The following is an 8674-nucleotide window of genomic DNA, read 5'->3' on the forward strand; positions in this document are numbered from 1 at the left end:
CTAAAACAAAAGTACTCAAAAAGTAATTTACTCAAAATATTAAAATAAATAAACAAAAAATACAGATGGGCCTACATTCACACCTTCTCCATCTTCTCTATCTCTCTCTCTCCTAACACCACACAACCAAACGTTTAGACCACCCATAGTGGACAAGAATTTGGGAGTTTTTTTTACTCCAACAACGCCCCTTTAACCGCCCCCTGGGCGTTTTTCACCAAAAAAATTGCAAGAGGCGTCTTTTTTTCCACGCCGAAGTTCCAATTCTTTGGCCAATCACTGTGCATCTCTTTTTGGTTGGTCAATAACAATTTTTGAAGGTTTTTTTTTATTTAAATTATATTACACCCCTTTTAACATAATGCCTACATCCCCACTACACCCATTTTACAAAAACGCCCCATAATGCCCCATTGCTGACTGGACTGCCACATGGCGTAAAACGCCCAAGGGTGAGGCGTCTTCCACTACGCATGGTCTTATCCCTTCTACCTCTCTCTCTCATCTTTCTCTCTCTCTAAGAATGGCAGAATTCCTACGTCCTCTGGTGGTCCCCTAACGACCGACTCCCCTCGCAGGCTTGTTTGCAGGTTCTGCTTTACAAACCATGAAAGGCGGCGGCGCACCAGCATGCTCGTTTGCCGGTTCTTTTTTCCAGCATGTTTGTTTTCAATTCAGACGTAGATGGTCATGGCTTTTGCTAACATACTTGCTGTCACACCCCAACCGATGGCGGAAACATCGGGATGAGACGAACAAATTGCTCAAAACATCATAACACTATGTGACAATATAATTTAAATTAAATTTCATAAATTGCTAAAAATGTCATACAAGAATCAAACATGAACAACATTGTTTCACACATACATGGACAAAATAAATTAATCTAAGTGTGTTTCTAAGTACATCTAAATCTTGTTTCTTCACTTAGCATTATCTTGTCTATCAACCTGCAACATGTATTAAAATACGATCAACAAAAAGTTGGCGAGTATACAAGTTTGATACATAGTGTAACATAGAATAAAATTGTTTCACGTGCTCATATCCAACATGAATAACAATATGTAAGTTACTAATACGCTGAAACGGTGTAAACTATACGTTCAAACCCAAGTATACAACGCGTTAATTTTGTCTATCCCAAAGAATAACGGGAGGTTAACATGTTTAACTTAATAATACCCCAAGGCTAATGGGCGATGCGTTAATCCTATAGCGCTATAGTTGTTAAGGTAGGCTTGTACAAAGTTAATGAACATATAGACACGAAGAGTTTACATAGCATATGAGATTAACAAGCATCAAGTCATTCCATGTTTAAATGTGGATAGAGAGTGATTCAAATAGTTTCAAGTGTTTGTGTGTTTGCATAAAATACATGTTGCACCCAAAAGTGTTCAAAAGTAAAATGGGTTCGAGTATACTCACAAAATTGCATATGCTTTCCGATTATCCATTGTGATGAAGTTGTCGAGACTAGAAGGATGAATGTGTTTGGTTTGGAGTTTAAGGGAAAGTTTATATTCGGGTTTAAGGATTCGGAGTTTTAAAGTGTATGAAAATAGACATATAAGAAAAGTAATCACCTAGCACACATAATACTTGTTCTTGACACTATGAAACCCAGAGAATGTTTTCATGGGTCAAAATGCCCATTAGAATCGTAACAAGTATCATGGTCTTAGATGATGTAACTTAACACTTGACAAATAACCACTAGGCTATCATCAAGGGTTTTGGTTACTTAGAGAGTATATAAGTATTATATAATATCATAGTTTTAAGTCCAATCATATAATACAAGAATCATCATACAAGTCATGCATGAGGTAGGAAGATGAATCTTCCATTTAGGTACCTCTTTGGTATTCACCACTACACATGTTGTCATAGACAACAAGGAGGGTCAAGAATATACATAATAAAGAATGAAATACTACAACTAATCTAAGAAAACATCAAGTAATGTGTGGATTTTCAAGTAGGATAGCCTAAGCTAACCTTATAATCACACAATCTTCAAGCTTTAAGCTTGTTCATCACTTGTGGGTTAAAACCCTATAAAAAAACAGAATGTTTATGAGGTTTAAACCTCTGATTTTACATGTCACAACATTGTTTTTAAACCTAACTAATCATAGACTTGATTATGAGCATAAGGAAATAGGAATGTGATGAGATAACTCAAGTTCAAGCAAGTTTAACAAATGTTTAATCAAAATAGAAAGTTTATTGCACTTTGGAACCTTTTATGGTGATTTTCTAGCCTTGGTTTTCCATGAAAACCCTATGGAAACATACCTAAGGTTGTTCCAAGTGATTAGAAAGAAGAATCAAAGAAAAAGATGGAAGAATGATGAAGTTATGCTCTCTTTAGTAAGTTGAAACAATTTTGACTTTGCTACTGATTTCAGCTGGATTTTGGAGTGATTTGAGTGTGTTGAGTGAGTTGTAAAGTGGAAAAAGTGTGGAGGAGGCTTGGGTTCTATAGGGATGTAACACCCCGTGTTACCGAATGTCAAAGTCAAAGTCAAGATTGACTTCTTTGACTATAGTTAGTCTACTCTAGGTGTGCGTTTCCGTTAGTTGTATTATGCGGAGTAAGTGTTGTTAATCAAAGAAAATCGAATGAATCGAATGTTTATTAACGCGAAACGCTAAACGACTGTGAATTATAGGAAGTAACAATGCGAAAAAGTCAATCAATCAATAATCAAGCTAATCGAATCATCATCAAACTCGAAACTTGAATTACGCGAACTTTGGTTGTATTATACGTGTGTGTGTGCCTTATGTGTTACTTGTGCATGTTTACTTTATGTTATGTATGGTAATCAATCGAGACTCGAAACAATCGAAACGCAATCGAAACTCAATCAAACTCAATCGAAACCGAATCATGATAGTTAGTGGAGAAGAGACAGTGCAAGATATAGATGCTTCTATGTAGATATAGTGGTTGGGATTAAAAGTAATTTGAATAGGAAACTCTATCATCCTCAGTCGAAATTGAAATATAAGAAATCGTCGCACCGAACGCTCGAAACAGGCTGTTGATCGATCCGGCTCCTAGCCGATCGAACAGCCCAGCCGATCGGACGGGCTGTCTGATCGAGCAGGCTGTCCGATCAGGATGCCTGGCCGGTCGGCCAGCCCTTTCCTCTTTTGGAAGCCTATAAATAGCACTGTCATTGTCATTCTTTCCACTTTTGGAAACTCTCTGACCGACCAGCCCATGCTCCTCTTCTTTTCTCAGATTTCTCTCAATCCCGGTATGATTTCATCCTAAATCTTGTACTTTCTTGATCAATACACACTCCTACACCTTTCTATCTTTCAAATCTTGATTTCTAACCATGAAATCATCAAGATCTAAGCATTCTAGGATGATGTCATCACTGTGTTCTTGAAGAACTTCATGTTTTGGCTTCAATCCACCAAGAGTCACTTGTATCTAACCGATTTACAGAAAAACAAACAAGGATCTATCCTAAATCTAAACATTTACATGTTGTAAAGGATTGAAAAGTGGATTTTCCAACTTTCTTTCAACTCTTTTACACTCAGTGCCTTCAAACCGATAGAAACGGAGCTTGAGCCAACTCACTAATCATTCTAATAGTTGAATAGTTCAAGATTCGGATTCTATCTACGAGGTTCACCGATTTCGGGTTAAAACATAAACTCCGTTCCGAACCGTTCACCGGCCGGACTTGGGTGATTCCTGTCCGAGCAAGGGAAACAAGTAAGAACGAAGGTTCCATGGTTCAACTCGTTGTCAAAATACTTCGATATCACGTCAAACAATCAGAACAGCCAAGTGTTAGACGACAGGCCGACCACGTCAGGATGCTGACCGATCGGACAGGCTGTTCGAACGAACAGCCCAACCGATCAGACATGTCAGCCGATCGACCAAGCCAGCCGATCGGCTAGAACATCGCCCCACACTTTAGCAATTGCATGAAGTCTAGTATTGAACGAAGTGCTGTTCGATCGAACTACGGATTGGGTTGAATTACTCTTCGGATCATGAGATACTATGCTTCAACACTTGATCGATTTTCAACTCGTTCGACGTATTGGAGTGCCACCCGATCGAACATGCTGTCCGATCAGGTGATATCCTGCTGAGGACTTATTACTAAAGTATCTAACCGATCGGTTAAGCCGACCGATCGAATGGCCCGTTCGATCGATCGACTTGGAAGGTAAGAACACTTCAATGTCCTCAAATACTACAACGAAAACTTCAAAAGGTCAAGCTATCATACACAAACACATCCTACTCAGAGGAAGAAACAATCCACTCGAACAGCCTAACCGATCGAGCCTACCGGCCGACCGAACAGGCTGTCTGAACGGACTATCAAACCGAACGAACAACCCGTCCGATCGAACCTACCGTTCGATCGACCAGGCTGTTCGACCCACCAACACTTGTTTTCGTTTTACGTGTTACTCATCGTTATGCTATCGAACTATTCAGGCTAACCCTACTCTCAAGCGCTCCCTTCAATCCATCAATCGCTGTGAGTATACTCGATCCCTTTTCGCTTTAGCACTTTGGGTGTTACATACGTTACATATCTAAATCACAATCGAACACACTACTCAACTATTTTAACGCTAACCGTTCTGCATGTATTACGTGACTAAATGAATGCTTGTTGTTATGTTTACACGTGGAATGCTGTCTACCTGCCTTAACGACGATAGTACTATAGTTTGGACTCAGCACCCGTTCACACAGGGGTTGTTAAGGACAATTACTTGCATGGATTACGGTGGTAATCATGTATTGCGAACTGCCTCAGGCAGTCAACCCGCAGTCATTGGTATCGATAGATCCATGTCGATAGTTAACATGCTTCGTTTTCCCCTGTGTACGGGCTGGTTATGCGTAAACTATTTCGAACTCTATATGCGATATCAAACTTGTATGCTCACCTTTACATTTTATGTATTGACTTTATTTTAACGTATGTGACAGGCAATTAGGATGCTTATCTGCTAGGAAGGCGAGCTTAGAATAAGCGTCTAGAGCATAGATTTCTGTAGATCTTGTAGATCGAGTCTCTAGAAGCATTTGAACAATATTATTTTTATATTTATATTTAAAATCTGAGTTGTCGGAACAGAACATTTGACTAGTTGTTATCTGTAATAATTTGTTTTACTATTTGGGATACGGTATGGGACGTATTATTTAAACTGAATAGTAATGATAGTTGTTGTGGAAACTTCTGGACAATCTGTTTCGCTCAGTGCCATGCCCCGATGATTCCGCCATCGGTTGGGGTGTGACAGATTGGTATTAGAGCCATAACTATAGGGAATTAGGCTAGACACGACCTAGTCCGGGTCGCTGTCTTAGAGACCTAGACTATAGTTAGGAACCAACAGACCGAACTTATGTGCTGTACCCAGCTATTTCTCGTCATCACTGCACTCGAGTTTTCAAATAGGGTCAAGCGATTTCGTTGGGATTAGGTGTGAAAACCGCAAACTGTCGACTAAATTGCTTGGCCAGTGCCGATTTTATCGATTTATCAATGATTTCCTCATTATTTAAAAAAAAAAAAAACAAACAAGGAGAATTATACCAAATCAGGAGTGAAATCCATATTTTGATGAATAATCTCCTCAATTTTGTTAAAATAAGGAAGAAGTTGCTAAGCTAGGGGTGAAACCCTAACCTTGACAACTTGTTCTGATTTTTATTTCATCTCACCAAAGCCTCGACGGACTCCAACGACCTGAACTCACAAGTATGACCTAGGGAATACGTGTTGAATGCCCAAGAATCGAGGCAGAAACGCGATCCCGAAAGTCGAAAAGTGACGACAAGTCTACTGCGAATAGTCGAATCGCCTTGGGTAGTCAATGTCTAGTAGCCGCAGACAATCCGTTTCTTGATTTTCATGTGTTTTGATTCTGAGCCCGCAACTACTAACTCTGATAATTCGTCGATTTTATATGTTTTATATGTACATACCTGTCTATGTGTTTAAATTTTGGAAGAGTTTTTCGATTCTTGCTATCACTTCAATCGACACACACGACTCGCATTGCTATTCTATCTCAATACGCTAACAAGTCGCTACGAATCTAAACGACATTATGCTATACTCGGCATGCTATACGACTATACTATACCACTCGATATGCTATACGCGATCACTATGCACGAACGACACGCGAACTTGAATGATAGGTTTCTGTATTCTGACTACCTCTGTGATTAAATAGGAATGTTCTTCTATGTTTACGTGTCTCTGTGCTTTACGTGCTTATGTGCTTCTGTGACTACGTGAATCTGTGACTATGTGCTTATGAGTTTATGTGATACATGTTTCGACGTGTTCCTGAGCGTTAGTAAGTAGTAGACGTGTGAGGTGAGATTCGATTTTGATGTGTCTAAGACCTACGACGATGTCTGTTGCAGACCATGTCGTCATCTGGACACCGAACCCCTCTTACCCGCCAAGAAAAGAGAGACCGTCGTCTTGCTGCAATCATCGCCAAGCAAGTGGCAAAAGCTGTGAGCGATGTGTATGAAAACGTCAGCAAATCTTTTGAGGAGTCGCGAACTGAAGCTCCTAAAGATGCCAGCAAGACTGTCTTTAGCTTCAAACAGGTCAAGGCATGCCGACCAAAAGAATTCACCGGAGAAGATGGCCCAACGGCTATGTTTCAATGGTTCGATTCTATCGAAGTCACTCTGCGCCAAAGCGGCTGTCCTGCAAATCTCCGTACCCTAAACGCAACCGGTGTCTTCCAGTCCCGAGCTCTAGATTGGTGGACGACCGAACGAAACTAACGCGGAATGATGCAGCTTATGAGCTGACTTGGGAAGAGCTGAAAGCTATCATGATGGACGAATTCTGCCCTCCCCATGAACGCCAAAAGCTGGAGGACGAGTTTTGGAACATCAAGCAGAAGGATGGAGACAACGCTGCCTTGACTTCTCGTTTCAAGCAGCTTAGCATTATCTGTCCCAATCAAGTCAAGATGCCAGACATGGCCATCAAGAAGTACATTCGAGCTCTACCCGATTGTGTTGCCGACTTTGTTCACGCCGTGAAAACCTCATCGATCGTGGAAACTTACTTGCTTACCGCCGAGATCAATGACAAGCGAGTAAAAGCTGGCTTCTGGGATAAGCCCTCTAAGTCTCTGCATCAAGCTACTACCGCACCAACCGCCGACACCACCACCGCTCAACCATTCAAGTCATCACGCCGCAAGAAGAAGCACAACAACAACAGCTCCAGCAACAAGAACTGTGCTGTCACTACCACTGTTGCTCCTCTGCAAGCCGTATTGGCTCAGCAACAGTCTCACCCACGACCAGCACCAAACACTCAAGCGCCGCCAGCAAAGCGTGCTTACACAGGTCCCCACCCGCTCTGCCCGACATGCTCATAGCATCATCCGGTGGGGCTTGCCTGTCGTTTCTGTGCTCATTGCAATTTGTACGGCCATTTTACCGCCAATTGTCGCTATAGTCCTCGTCAAGCCCCAGTTCAAGCCACTGCTCATCAAGCTCTACTCCCAGCCCCGCAAGGCCAACACGCAGCTCAAGCACCTGCGATCAATGCTCGAGTCTGCTTTGCATGTGGTGACCCTAACCACTTTGCAAACATGTGCCCGAACAGGGTTGTGAAACAAGAGCCCCAGCAGCAACAGCAGCAACAGCCTCAGCAGCGGCAACAAGCAGCCCGTGCCAGAACCTTCAATATCAACGCTCGTCAAGCGCAGGCTGACAACAATGTGGTTAATGGTACATTCCTTGTGAATGGTATTTATGCATCATGTTTGTTTGATACTGGAGCCGATAACAGCTTTGTGTCATTTGAATTCGAGAAGCTTCTTAGTCGTAAGCGCTCTTATCTCCCCTCGTCATTCGAAGTTGAAATCGCTATGGGAAGAACTGTCGCCGTTAATTCTGTTCTCCGTGATTGTATTCTCGAGCTCAACAATCACATCTTTCCAATCGACCTTATTCCGATGCAGCTCGGAAGCTTCGACATCATAGTAGGCATGGACTTTCTACGCGAAAAACCATGCTGAAGTTGTGTGCTTCGATAAAATGATTCGATTCTCGCTCGCGAATGGTGATTTACTATGTGTGTACGGTGAAACTGCTTCGAAAGGCCTCAAGCTCATGTCGTGTGTCCAAGCTAGCAAGTATCTCCGCAAGGAATACAGAGCTTACTTGGCCAACATTGTAGTAGCGGAGAAGGAAAAGAAAAAAGAAGGCCGAAGTCAAGGATGTCCCAGTGGTCCGTGAATTTCCTCAGGTGTTCCCTGATGATCTTCCTGGACTACCGCCAAGTCGTGATATCGACTTTCGTATCGACCTCATTCCTGGAGCTAACCCTGTTGCCAAAGCCCCTTATCGACTCGCGCCATTCGAAATGAGGGAACTCTCAAACCAACTCCAGGAATTGCTTGAGAAAGGCTTTATTCGGCCGAGCACCTCTCCTTGGGGCGCACCAGTCCTTTTCGTTAAAAAGAAGGATGGGTCGTTCAGGATGTGCATCGACTATCGGGAATTGAATAAGTTAACCATCAAGAACCGTTACCCCCTACCTCGCATCGACGATTTGTTCGATCAGCTACAAGGTGCTAAGTGTTTCTCGAAGATCGATCTACGTTCAGG

Source organism: Helianthus annuus, chromosome 8, assembly GCF_002127325.2.
Source record: "Helianthus annuus cultivar XRQ/B chromosome 8, HanXRQr2.0-SUNRISE, whole genome shotgun sequence".
NCBI classification, from domain to species: Eukaryota; Viridiplantae; Streptophyta; class Magnoliopsida; order Asterales; family Asteraceae; genus Helianthus; species Helianthus annuus.